General features: G+C 40.8%; 1 pseudogene; it reads right to left on the reverse strand.

Annotated features, from left to right (window-relative positions):
- Positions 1–10,959: 10,959 nt before the first annotated feature.
- LOC102270308 (splicing factor 3B subunit 4 pseudogene) lies at positions 10,960–12,475 on the reverse strand (annotated as a pseudogene).
- Positions 12,476–13,515: the final 1,040 nt, after the last annotated feature.

Raw genomic sequence — 13,515 nt, forward strand, 5'->3', positions numbered from 1 at the left:
AGAATGTACTTTCCCTCTTGTTTACAGGTCAGAATCCTATATTTCCAATCTACAAAATCCAAGTTAATATTCTAGCTTCTGTACTTGTTCTTGTTCCATGGAGGGAAGCTGCCTGCTAATCTGAAAACATCTTTGTTTCTGATGGTAGAAGTCAAATCCACCTGCTGTTTGGGGGAAGTTTTCTCAGTATATTTCTTGTTCGCTGTCTTATTTCAGATGAGAGCTGCTACTAATCCATGAGCAATTCCAATAATGCTCAGGTAGTATTATAGCGCCGACTCTTTATGTCTGACTCTTTGCCACCCCATGGACTGTAGCCTACAAGGCTCCTCTGTCCATGGAATTTTCCAGGCAAGAGTACTGGAGTGGGTTGCCATTTCCTTCTCCAGGGGATCTTCCCTACGCAGGGATCGAACCCGGGTCTCCCGCATTGCAGGCAGATGCTTTACCGTCTGAGCCATCAGGGAAGTCACTAATATTATAGTGCCAGTCTTATCAAGAGTAATCTTGATACTCTTACTCTTAATAAGTATTACTCTTGATAAGACAAGGAAAAACAAGTAGAAGTTTTCTCAAAGTGCACTTGAAAATAAGAATGACTATTACATTTTTTACTGTATTTTTTAATACAGTCATGTCAAGAAAGAACTAAAAATAGGACGTTGACCTTTTACCTCCTTTTTGTGAGCTGAGTTCACGTAAACCCTAATTTTATATTTGTTATCCTTTTGGTGTTTTTCAGGGCAGTTTCCCATTCATGCTTTTCACAGCAGAGCTATCAACAATTGACTCTCACACCTCAGCATGTCCCAAGACAAACTCATCACCATCTCTTTAAGCCTGTTCTTTTGGACTCTTCTAGTTTGTTTTGGAAAGTTCATCACTTGGGGTTATACCCAACATGCCCTTCTCCATCGCTCCTAACAAAAATAAGTTGCCACGTCCTCTTATTCTACCTCGGCAGTTTCTCAGACAATCACTCCTTCTCTGCAGTTCTCACTGCCTACATCCTAGTTCAGGCCCATCTTGTCTCCCACTTGTGCCCCTGGAATTACCTCAGCCCTATTTCCCTTTAACTCCTAAATTCCAACATTTACCAAGATTTCTAAAGCCCAGCTCAAAGCATGTCATCTCTCAGCTCAAAAACCCTCAGTTCCTCCCCATCACCTAATAAACAAAATCCAGACTCTTTAGCCTGACAGTCAAAGCCCACCCATGCTGTGACCCCAATATAATGTTATAATGTGATCTCCCTACTCCCTTCCATGTACTACAGTCAAAATGTACTAGTTGTCCCCCAAATATGCCCTGCCCATCTTAGCATCTGGCCTTTGTCTCTGGTGTTTTTGTCTCTTTAACTTCTTGCTAATTGAAATATGACCCATCCTTCAAGTCCCAGTCACAACCACTGCCTCTTCCATGAAGACTTTCTGCATTTTCCAGCAGGAAATAATCTTTTAGTCCTTGTATATACTTTTTTGTATTTTTGTTTTAATCCTTACTACAGCTAATATTGCAAGCTTGTTTGTGTAAGTATGTGTGTCAATATCTTGTATCTGCTCAGATAATAAAGTTCATTTCATTGATGAACAGATATTTCTTGAGTACCTACTATGTGCTAGTAATTCAGAAAACAGAGAGTAAGCTGAACAATAGAGTACCCATTTTAAATGCCCAGCTTACAGCACCCAGCCTGTATGTTACACTTTGTAAGCACTCAGTGATTCCTTGCCAAACTCATGGCTAAATTCCTAATTGATGTGAAAAATGAATTTCCAGAAATTTTGACTTTCAGACCAGAAAAGCAAAAATGGAAATTAAGTTTAAAAGGCTTCAGAGCAGCTGAACTAGGAGTTCATAACATATATGTATTTGTCTCTTGTGCAGTTTAGCCCTGGAGACCCTGGCAAGCCCTCACACAGAGCCCTTTGCTCTCAGATTACACACATCTTTAACAATAATAATCATGACAACAACCACAGCAAGCTCCAGTATTTGATTTACAAGCTCATTTCAGATGAGGAGCAGCAAATTAGGAGCAGGGAATAGACATGGCATAATCAGTCACATTGGCATCAGTGAGACTGACAGTCTAGCAACAAGGGAGGACCCCAAAAAAGCTAAAAAACAAAGCAACAATAAAAAAAAATAAAACAGTGATCCGCAGCCATTTAGAATAGAGACAAACAGTTCTGCATACCTCCAAAGAGCCTGAGGGCTTCTCGGCGTAATAGCACAATACTACAAGTTGGATAATGTTTATAATGCATTATTTTAGAAGGCAGGGAAGATTAATATACTGGAAATGTTTCCATATAAGATAATTAAAACTCTTGGTATTTAAAAGGATAAATCCTCAGCCATCTATTAAACTCATTTGTCCAGAACAACCCTCTTGCACCCCCACCCATAGGCTTTGGAGCCAGGCTTTTATTGTACTTCCTTGCATTACTTGATTCATTTGCTCAGAACATTCGTTGGCTCTCAGCATTTAGTTTAATCTTCATTAGGTAAGTTTTATTCCCATTTTATTTGCACAATACTCTACAAGGGCCAGTAGAGAACACAACAGATTGGAAAAGTCTAGACCCTAGGTTTGGCTTGGAGATGCTCAAGGTCTTGTTAAGGAAATAAACTTTATATCCTCGAACCACATGAAGACACAGTAGAGAAATGCAAATAAGTGTATACTGTGAAACAAACTTTGCAATGAAAGATCATTTGGGAAACAACTAGGCCTAATCAAGATTACTTTGATATGAGCCTCTGAGCCAGAAGTGGAAGCTTTGGGGTAAAGAAAACAGCACAAAGAGTGCCTACCGGAGGCAAGAAAGAACAAATCATGTGCTGGTAGTGGCCAAGAGCCAGACTGACAGACTGAGACTGAGGCCCCTGCTTGAGGATGACAAGAGATAAGTTTGAAGTGTTCCACCTTCTTGTATTAATACTAATCCCTTTGTATTAAAACAAATCATCTTTCTTAAATCATGTCTTAGTCTATTCAGGCTGCCATAACAAAGTAAGATAGACTGAGTGACTTAAACAAAAACATATTTATTCTCACACTTCTAGAGGCTGGGAAGTCCAAGATCTAAGGAGCCATGTTTCTGGTGAAAGGTGCTTCCTGATTCATAGACAGACACTTCTTGCTGTGTCCTCACATTGGGGAGAAAGAGAGCAAGCTCTCTGGTGTCTCTTCTTATAAGCACACTAATAACATCATGAAGGCCCCACCCTCATGACCTCATCTAACTCTGATTACCTCCCCAAAGCTCCATCTCCAGATATCATCACACTGGAGGGTAGGCCTTAACAGATGAATTCGGTAAGATTGGGGGTTGTGGGTGGAGTCACAACATTTGGTGCATAACAGGTCATTTGAATGTAAATCTCTGCATCTTTAGAAAAGCTCAAAAAATCAAGTTTGACATACAGACTAGTATTTGTCTTCAGGGTTTCCCAGATGCCCATGGTGGTAAAGAACCTGTGTGCCAGTGCAGGAGACATAAGAGATGTGGGTTTGATCCCTGGGTTGGGAATATCCCCTGGAGGGCGGCATGGCAACCCACCTCAGTATTCTTGCCTGGAGAATCCCATGAACAGAGGAAACTGGCAGGCTACAATCCTTAGGGTCGAAAACAGTCAGATGCTACTGAAGCGGCTTCGTGCACACACACATTTGTCTTCAATCACGTCATCTTACAAGAGAATTTGTGTAACAGCTAGTTACAAGCTACGAAGCTGACTTGATTTGCTTCCTCTACATTCATTTTACAAAAAGAAAAAAATCATAGGAAGTAAAGTTGTCCTTTGGTTAGGAGCTCTGGAAATGCTCTCCTTCTAGAAGACATCATCCGGTGTATTTGAAGCTTTGGATGATGGCTAACAGATTCATGAGTTCAGTTCAGTTCAGTCACTCAGTCGTGTCCGACTCTTTGCGACCCCATGAATCGCAGCACGCCAGGCCTCCCTGTCCATCACCAACTCCCGGAGCATGCTCCAACTCATGCCCATTGAGTCAGTGATGCCATTCAACCATCTCATCCTCAGTCATCCCCTTCTCCTCCTGCCTTCAATCTTTCCCAGCATCAGGGTCTTTTCCAGTGAGTCAGTTCTTCACGTCAGGTGGCCAAAGTATAAACACAAATAATGGACTGAAACTTTCTACAGCTTGTTAACTGGTGAAGACTGGAGATTTGTCAGTCTGTTAAAATGGGGTTCTAATAACTGTGCTTTTATCTAAACTGTAAACTCTGGGAGCGTGGGGTAAGTGTTTTCCCCAAGAGTCTAAACCATCACCCACCACTGAAATGGGACTTAGTATTAAGCAAAAACCAGTAAATGATTGAATGCAAGACAAATTGACTTGTTAACATTTGATTAAAGTAAAATTCTATGTTTCTCAAAATTACCCTGAATTGGCTGAGATGCTTATGACTGATGGATTATGCCTATTTAACAAATTAAATGCAAACCACAAAATCAGGGATTTTAAACTAATTTTTTCACAGACACGTTTGTTGTAAATCCAGTACATGTATCCTGTTGAATTGGCTGCTTTGTGTAATTGAGAGCCAATTTCAACGTTCACATGACAATGAAAATCTCAAGCTTAAATTTATTAATATGTTGCCTTGGCAGAACACCAGGCTTCTTAGTAGCGAAATATGGAGAGAATGGATATTAGTCTCCAAAGATTTGAGTTTGATTTTGAAAATAAACTGATGTTGTTCTTTAAAAGATCATTCATAAGGAAATATAACTGTAGAGATGTGGACTAGAAAGCAATTTAAATGAAAAATATTTCAAAGGACAGAGAAAGTTTCAGCATGGTATTTGGTTGGAAGGCCCAGGGATCAAAATATTTAACTGTTTTAAGTCCCACCTGAGCAATTCAAATCCTGAATCATTGCTCATGCATCTATCTGATAACTCCTAATCTAGACATACTTAACAAAGAATTTGTCAAACACACTAGAATAGGGAACAGAAGAACTACATATTCAACCAGACAGATCCCAGAAAAGGAGAATTCGTCATTTCTAACGGCCAAGATTGTAATGTATTTCGCACACACCAGGTATCCATCCAGCACTGTCAAGTGACAAATAATAAGGATTATCTAATCCTTATAAAAAGCCCATTGAGCAGATAAGGGAACTAAGGCTTAAAAATAGGTTAAGCAAACTACCCCAAATCAACAAGCCTGTAAATGGCAAAGGCAAGATTTTAGCCATTGTTAGTGACCACTCCACTTTGTTTCACTGCTCCTCAAGAGGTGGTCCTTGAACTGGCAACATCAGCATCGCCTGGGAACTTGTTGGAAATCAAAGTCCCGAACTCTACACAGACTTCCTGAATGATAATCACTGGCTGTGGGGCCCAGGAATCTGTTTTAACTAGCTCTGCAGGAAATTCTAATGCACACTAAAGTCTGAGAAGTACAACTCTATCCTACTCTATTTCTCCAAACTTTAGCAAATATATATATTTCACTTTGGCAAAAATTAACATCACATCCGTTTCTTTGTTTGAACCATAGTCACTAGACCAGCAACCTTAATTCTGACAAATAGAACACATAAAATGAGCCCCAAGGAAAACAGCACAATGCCATTATTATCCATCTATAATATAAACGAGGACTACAGTGATTGGAATTCTTTCAAGACCTGACTACGCATATTGATTTAGGATTAGAATAGTAATCACTTAGCTCATTCTAAGCTTTAACAGATAAAACAGATTTTAAATATAAGCTCAGAAATGAGTATCTTGCCAAGAGGGCAAGAGTAACCATCCAATGTGCTGTGACAAAAGTGAAATATAATACATGAAAAGGGCAATCAGAATTCCAATCTATTGCTTTGAATAATTGTCTTGCCGGGAAATGAAATGTATTGACATTGCTGCTGAGCTGTCATTAACATGTTATGCAGACATTGAGATTTTTCTAAGCAAAGTTACTGGAAGTCATTCAAATATTTATAATGGTGTAATGGGTGAACTGGAGACTTTCTCTTTCAGAAAAAAAAAAAAATGTGTTCCAAGCTCCTTGATGAGAAAATATTTGGAATAAAGCACAATAGATTTATATACAGACTTATAGGGTTGAAATTGATTTTTGTTTCCCTGGGAATTTAAGAATCTTTTTAATAGTGGAGAGCTGGTGTACAGCTGCAAGAGGTTGGCTTAATACGGAGCCAATATTTATGCTTTCTTGATAGAACAAATGAGAGTCCTCGCTCTGTTTTCTATCTTACTTTTGTTGAAAGTCTGGCAACACTGGGATATAATACTTGCTTCTTCAAAATGTTTCTAAATTGTTCACTGTTTTGCATTTAATCTTGAGGCTGCTTTATTTATAATATTATTAAACCTCAAAGAAACCCATATGGTGGAAGGGAATGGAGAAATTTTGTGATTTCACTGTTTTGTTTTTCTTTAATAGAATTTATGTGAAACCAAAAATCATTCAAGTTTGTGTTTTTATTTTCAAGTAGTGTGTCCATGCCTTGCAACAGGGTGCCTTAAACAGATGGATAAAGTATAGAACATAATAAATTTTATGACTAATATGTAATTCTGCAGAAATTGCCCTCTTTCTAACAGGTGAGTGAAGGTTTATATAGAGATTTGTTACCTCTATATTTAAATTAAGAAACTACAACCTTGAAAAAATATAAACATATCTTTGTCCAAATGCATATCCAACACGTAACTACCAGCAGCCTCTATTTCTTAATAATTTCTAGGTTTACTCCAGCCTTACTTATTTATTCCTACTGCTTACCATTTGTCTACTATATTGAGGATCTACTACAGGCCAGTATTATGCTTGTGTTTTACTTGGATATCAGGTATACAGGCGCAGTACTTTGACATATGATAAGCACTCTAGCAAATATTATTATCTATATACAACTGCCAAAAACACAGAATTTGTCTGTAAACAGTAATTTATGCTTCTTGGATCCTAGGTCTCACTGGCAGAGTTTTGAAGTCATCTGTACCATCTTTTAGCATGCATAACTGGAATCCAACTGGTCAGTGTAAGGTAGTAGCTAAAATCATGGACACTGGTACCAGAAAACCATGATTCCAGTCCGTGTTCTACTGCTTACTACCTGTGTGACCCTGAACCAGACATTTCAGCTTTCTATGCCCTGTTTCCTATTTCAGAGTTGTTGTACAGATTTACTCAGAGACTGCTTGGAAAAGTGTTTGGTGTGGGGTAGGTGGTCAATGTTTGGTAGCCATCATTGTTATTCTCTGGGCCCATTAAATCACCTGTAAACAGATGTAATAAACAAACCTATGGAAGGCTAGACAGTAAAGAATCCACCTGCAATGCGGGAGACCTAGGTTCAGTCCCTGGGTTGGGAAGATCTCATGGAGGAGGGTATGGCAACCCACTTCAGTATTCTTGCCTGGAGAATCCCCATGGACAGAGGAGCCTGGCAGGCTACAGTCTACGAGGTCGCAAAGAGTCAGACACGACTGAGAGACTAAGAACACAGCACACATGGAAGGCTAGAGGTTCTGTGAGGCCAAGAACCATGTACGTCTTTTCACTATTGGATCCTAGCACAGAGCTTAGATGCCTGTCTCACAAATAAAAAGTTAAGTAAATTAATACATGAAATATATATATATAAAGCAATTGGCACAGCGCCTGGCACATAGCAAGTGTTCAATAGATGAGGGCTGTTTTAAGTATATTTAACTATTTTGTGAACTCCATTAATAGAGTTTTAGTTCAAATCTGACCTCTGTCCATAATACTGGTAAGTCTTTGGGGGAAGTCTTTACTCCTTGGAACTAAAACCTCCAGGGGGCTCTGTCCAGTTGCATTATGGAATAGCTCCTTAAGCCTTGACTAGAAAGGAGTTAGTGGTAAGGGCATTGGGCCAGAAATACAGAAGATTTAAGATTCAAGTCCTGGCTTTACAGTTACCTAGTTATATGGCCTTGGACAAGTCATTTCACCTCTTTGGGTCTGTTTCCTCTGTAGTAAGATGAATGGCTTGGACTGAGAGATCCTCTTTGAATTCTGGATCTCTATAATTTTAGAACTGTATCATAATTCTTTGTTTGTGAGCATATTAACAATTTTTATGACTTATCTCTCATGTATATAGCATATCTGTCACACACATGTGAAAGCACACTCATGCACACACACACATAAATGTGTATATATGAATCAGCAAAGCCTGCTGTGAATTTTTCACCCAATAGAGGAAATTTTCTTCTAGAACAATGAATTCCTCTCTCCATTTATACCTTTCAGGGTGATGGTGCATGTGAATTACGCATTTAGATTTGGCATCCATATTAGATTAGAACTGAGAAATGTTTCAAAAGGAAGACTTAAGAAAAATTAATGACTTATTTTGTCTGCTCCAGCCTAATGTAATTTCCCTCCTCCACACTAAACAATTTTTCTTGTCTATGCCAATTGTTTGCCATTTCTTAAACATCCAACTGCTCAGATGTGTGTGTGTGCCTTGTCTCCCCATGTAAGAAGAGCTATCACTTACTAAACACCTACTGTTTGCCAGGCACTGTGCTAGGAAATTCTCTAATTCTTTCAGCAATCCTCAAAAATTACAGATGAGGAAACTGAATTTAGGTGTTTAAGTAGGTGCTCAAGTTTGAACCACAGTCATTGGTAAAGCCTGCATTTGAACCTGGCTCTGTCTCATAAGACCCAGTGCCCTATCTTCTCTATAATATCTTTTAAACAGCTGCTTGCCATGTCTAATCCCATCAATCTAAACATTTCCCTGGAAGCAGATCTGTTTATTACATTTATTTGAATCCCATCCTTCCAAACATACACACAGAGTTGTAAACATAATAGGTGCAACATAACAACATAATGTGAAATGTATGTTGAATAAATGGAAGAGAAAAAAAGGACATACTGGGCCTTCTTCAGTTTTGTTGCCTCATTTCTCTCTTAGAGTTCTTTTTTTTTTTTGGATCAAAACAGGAAGTGGTAAGGCTGTCACATGAGTACAAGTCATTGAGTGGTGACAAGTGCCAATCTGGCTCTAAGGCATTAAGGAAGTCAAAACTTAATCTCTATTTCTTTCCCAGCATTTACAGACCTAAGCATCAGCCACCCCATCCTAGGCAGCCTCTATAGGTAATAGACTGGTTAGCCTAATCCTAACCAGGCATGGGGATCCCTAGACCTTTTCACATTCTACACCAAAGAGTTTTCTCTGGGTTTACTAAAGTATATTTTGGGAGAAGTTGACCAGCTCTTTGGTTTTGTTACCACTCATATGTATTTCAAGGACTATAAAAGTGAGAGATTAAACAAGCCATTATTTCTGATCATGGAGATGAGAGAGCTCATACTTAAACAGAGTAGTAGATTCAATTTTGGAATCTACTGGGTACTCTTGAAAAGTAGGTAGTCATGATCAATCTAGGAAGCTTGCCTTAAACTTAGCACTTGAATTAGGCAAGTTTAAACTGACAATGATGGAGAAGGCAATGGCACCCCACTCCGGTACTCTTGCCTGGAAAATCCCATGGATGGAGGAGCCTGGTGGGCTGCAGTCCATGGGGTCGAGAAGAGTCGGACACGACTAAGCGACTTCACTTTCACTTTTCACTTTCATGCATTGGAGAAGGAAATGGCAACCCACTCCAGTGTTCTTGCCTGGAGAATCCCAGGGGCAGGGGAGCCTGGTGGGCTGCCGTCTATGGGGTCACACAGAGTCAGACACGACTGAAGTGATTTAGCAGCAGCAGCAGCAAACTGACAATGATAAAAAACAGCCTTCAACTTTCTCTATTTTTAGGACCAATCTCATTTTTAATAAGGTAAAAAAAAAAAAAGGGAAAAAGTCTAGAGGAAAAAAACTCCTCTTTTTGCCATGTGATGTTCCACGAGTGTAGCTGTAGAAAAGTTCTTGTCAGTTGAATAAAAACCACATTTGATAGAGAAAAAAAAAGTTTATGGCTGACACATGCAATAGTGTAATGCAAGTATTCTTGGTTAGTCAATGATGCCCTAAATAGTATCTCAGAGACCCAAGTTCTTTTGTCTTTGAAGTGTTACCTCTTTGAGATCTTCAAAGACTTCTCCACTAAGCTGCAGGAGGGAAAGAGAGAGACTGGAAGACTGGACAATTAAGCAAAAAGTTTTGTAGACCAGACTTAGATATATATCATTTCCCACCCACGTTTTATTGGCCAGAATCAGTCATATGGTCCTACCTAACTTCAGGGAAGACTGGGAAAAGCAGTCCAGCAGAGTGCCCAGTAAGAAAAGGAACTAGGGTAGAGTGAACTCACAGCAGTCTGCCATAGCTCTACATGTGTACTTCCCATCCAGCATCATGCTGCTAGCAGGGTTCCATGTAAAGGCCAATAAATGGTTGCTCTTGTTGTTAACAATTAGTACATCTGATACAATCTAGTAACCATTATCTGAGACTATATGGAGCAAAGCCAAGTGTTAATTGTGGGCCATGATAAATAAGACAGGACCTCACTCCCTAAGAATTGTATTCTAAAATAGAACTCTTTAAAAAATAAAATAGAAACTCTTAACCAACTTTTTTTTTTTTTTTTTTTTTTTTGTTCCATGCCACGTGGCTTGTGGGATCTTAGTTCTTTAACCAGGGATTGAACCCAGGGCCCCTACTGTGAGACCACTGAGACCTAACCACTGGACTGACAGGGAATTCCCTTTTTTTCTTTTATTTTCTCAACCAACTCCAAAATGGAAAAAAATAAGGTAAAGATAAAAATAGAGGTGAAATTCTTTTGTAAATAACATACATTTCATTATATGTCTGTTTACCCCAGCTTTAAGTCACTCAAGACTGAGACCTGATAACATACCTTTGTGTCTGTGGTCTTTATTCAGTGCCTGGCATATAGTGGGTATTTTATTTTATTTTATTTTATTTTTTTGATAAACAAGCAGTTTAATTTTCTCTGGGTATCTGTAAAACACTTAGGGCCAACGTAGGAAAAAATAAAATAAAATAAAGCCTCCTGTGAAAAAATTACACTTACAAAAGAAAGGCCTGAGAGGGATTAGCGCCTTAGCCCCTCGGAGCTACAGCAGCTCTGATTGGTCCAAGGAAGTGAGTAGATATTGGGAGGCTACGACAGGAGGAAAAACAATGAGAAATCACTGAGGGAGCCTCGAAGTGGGCCTCGAGGGGGCACTGGAGGTCGGGGAGTGGGTCTGGGTGGAGGGAGGGGCCCCCCGCTGGTAGCCATAGGGTGGAGGTCGTGGAGGGCCAGTGTATCCATGAGGAGGCATCAGTGGAGGAGGTCCACGCATACCATGCGGAGGCATAGGACCTGGGTGACCCATAGGAGAGCCAAACGGAGGCCCTCGGGGGGGCATCCCCATTGGAGGAGGTCCAGGATGAGGCATTCCAGGTGGTGGTCGGGGTGGTGGCTGCCCCCCAGAGCCAGGGGGCCCAGCGTGGGGGTGCCCTAAGCCATGAGGGCCATGGTGGGCCAGCTGCATCTGAGACATCCCTGGATGGGGCATCCCACCTGGTGGGAATGGGTGAGGATGTGAGTGTCCGTGTCCAGGATGTCCAGCCCCTGGGGTTCCCGCTGATGGGGGGCCATGTCCTCCAGCCCCAGGAGGCATAGATGGTGGTGGCATGGCTGGGGGTATCCCAGGAGGAAGGGCTCCAGGAGGCGGTACTGGAGGTGGGAAGGAGCCAGGAGGAGGCATGCCTGGTGGAGGAAGCCCAGATCCCAATGATGATACCACAGGATTGGGAGCAGATGGTGGAGGAGGTGCATCTGCAAACAGCTGATGAGGGCGGTCAGGCTGGGAGAGTGGGTTCTGTGCTGCCAGAAGTCTTTCAGTGGCTGAGCCATGGCGCTCACCCTTGGAGTCCTTCTTGAATGCATAGGACACAGTGATTGGGCGGTTACAGAGGTACTGCCCATTCATGGCCTCAATCGCTGCATCCGAAGCATCAAATGAAGCAAAATTAATAAAGGCATAACCTTTGGAGTTGCCTGTGTCAGGGTCCCGCATAATCTTAGGGGTTTGTAAGATGACCCCAAAGGTGCTAAAAGTATCATAAAGCAACTTCTCATCAATCTCTGGGTCCAGGTTCCCAATAAAAATGTTAGGCCCCACATCCAGGTTTTTGTTGTGAGCTGATGCTTTGTTCACCCGTATTGGCTTCCCATAGAGTTTGATCATGTTCATGATCTTAATGGCATAGTCAGCATCTTCCTCACTCAAGAATTCCACAAAGCCATAGCCTTGGTGCTGACCAGTGACTCTATCTTTTGGCATGTGCGTGTTCACTACTGGCCCTGCCTGGAGAAATAGTTCCCACAACAGTGGTTTGCTAACCTTCTCATAGAAGCCCCCCACGTGCACAGTGGCATCCTGGTTTCGCTCGGAGATCGTCCCGGCCGCCATGGTGAAACCGCTCCCGCCGTCTCCTAGTGGGTATTTTAGAAGTGATTTTTAAGGAAACAAAATAAAGAACCATGTTGACGTTGTGCAGAGAAGGAAAAATTAATTATGACTATATAACTTTATATATATTTATACAACTTTAGGAGATGCAATTCACACTGTAGTCATTGTAAACAGCTCTCCTTAAAGTTGTGTAGTACATGTCCTGCACAGCAGTAAGAGGCAGCCCTGTGCAAAAGAGCAACCAGAAAATGCATCCAGGGGACGATGAACATTGAACTGAGTTTTGGCATGTATTAATACAAAGGATTTCTACGTGTGAAAAAGGAAAACAAAGCCATTTTATGCTGAGAAAAGAGCCCACTCAGAAATGAGAGTCCTCGAAAGGGAACTCATAGACCAGGTTAGCTGGGAGTTATAAAGGAGGAGTTACTTTGTTCCTCAACAATGAGTGGTATTGATTGCCGCAGTGAGAAGTGTGAAGTGACTCATTTTAGGAAGGCCATTCTGGCCATCATGTGGAAGGTGGAGGAAAGAAAGGCTAAGTAAGAAGACCACATGGGAGACCACCATCATAATGCAGCTGAGAGATGACACAGAACTAACCAGAACCATGACAGTGGAGAGAAAAAAGAGGATTTTGTGACTTACTGGCTGCCCCAGATAAGAGAGAAGAGTGAAAAATTACTCCAAGGTGACTTGGTAGACAGTGGGAGCAATTAATTGCAAAAGAGAACAGGAGTTTTTAAAAAGGAGATGATGTGTTCAGTTCAGTATGTGTTGCATTTGAAGTGTATTGCCAGTAGGACTTCTATGTAAATCTATATAAATACCAGGTCCAGAACTCAGAAAAGAGGTAAGATGATTTCTGAACTATCAACCCATCGTCAGTGGCTGGAACCATATAAGCCAGGTAGACAATATAGGGCAATAGTTCTTCACACAGTTGTATGTACGCATGGAGAGAGAGGTTGGTCTGGTTTACCTATTTTTGTGTAACAGCTACCCCAAACTTAATGGTTTAACACAATCATTTATTTTGCTCATGATCTTGTGGGCCAAGATTTTGGTAAGGACTA

The sequence above is a fragment of the Bos mutus genome, chromosome 5 (assembly GCF_027580195.1).
Source record: "Bos mutus isolate GX-2022 chromosome 5, NWIPB_WYAK_1.1, whole genome shotgun sequence".
NCBI classification, from domain to species: domain Eukaryota; kingdom Metazoa; phylum Chordata; class Mammalia; order Artiodactyla; family Bovidae; genus Bos; species Bos mutus.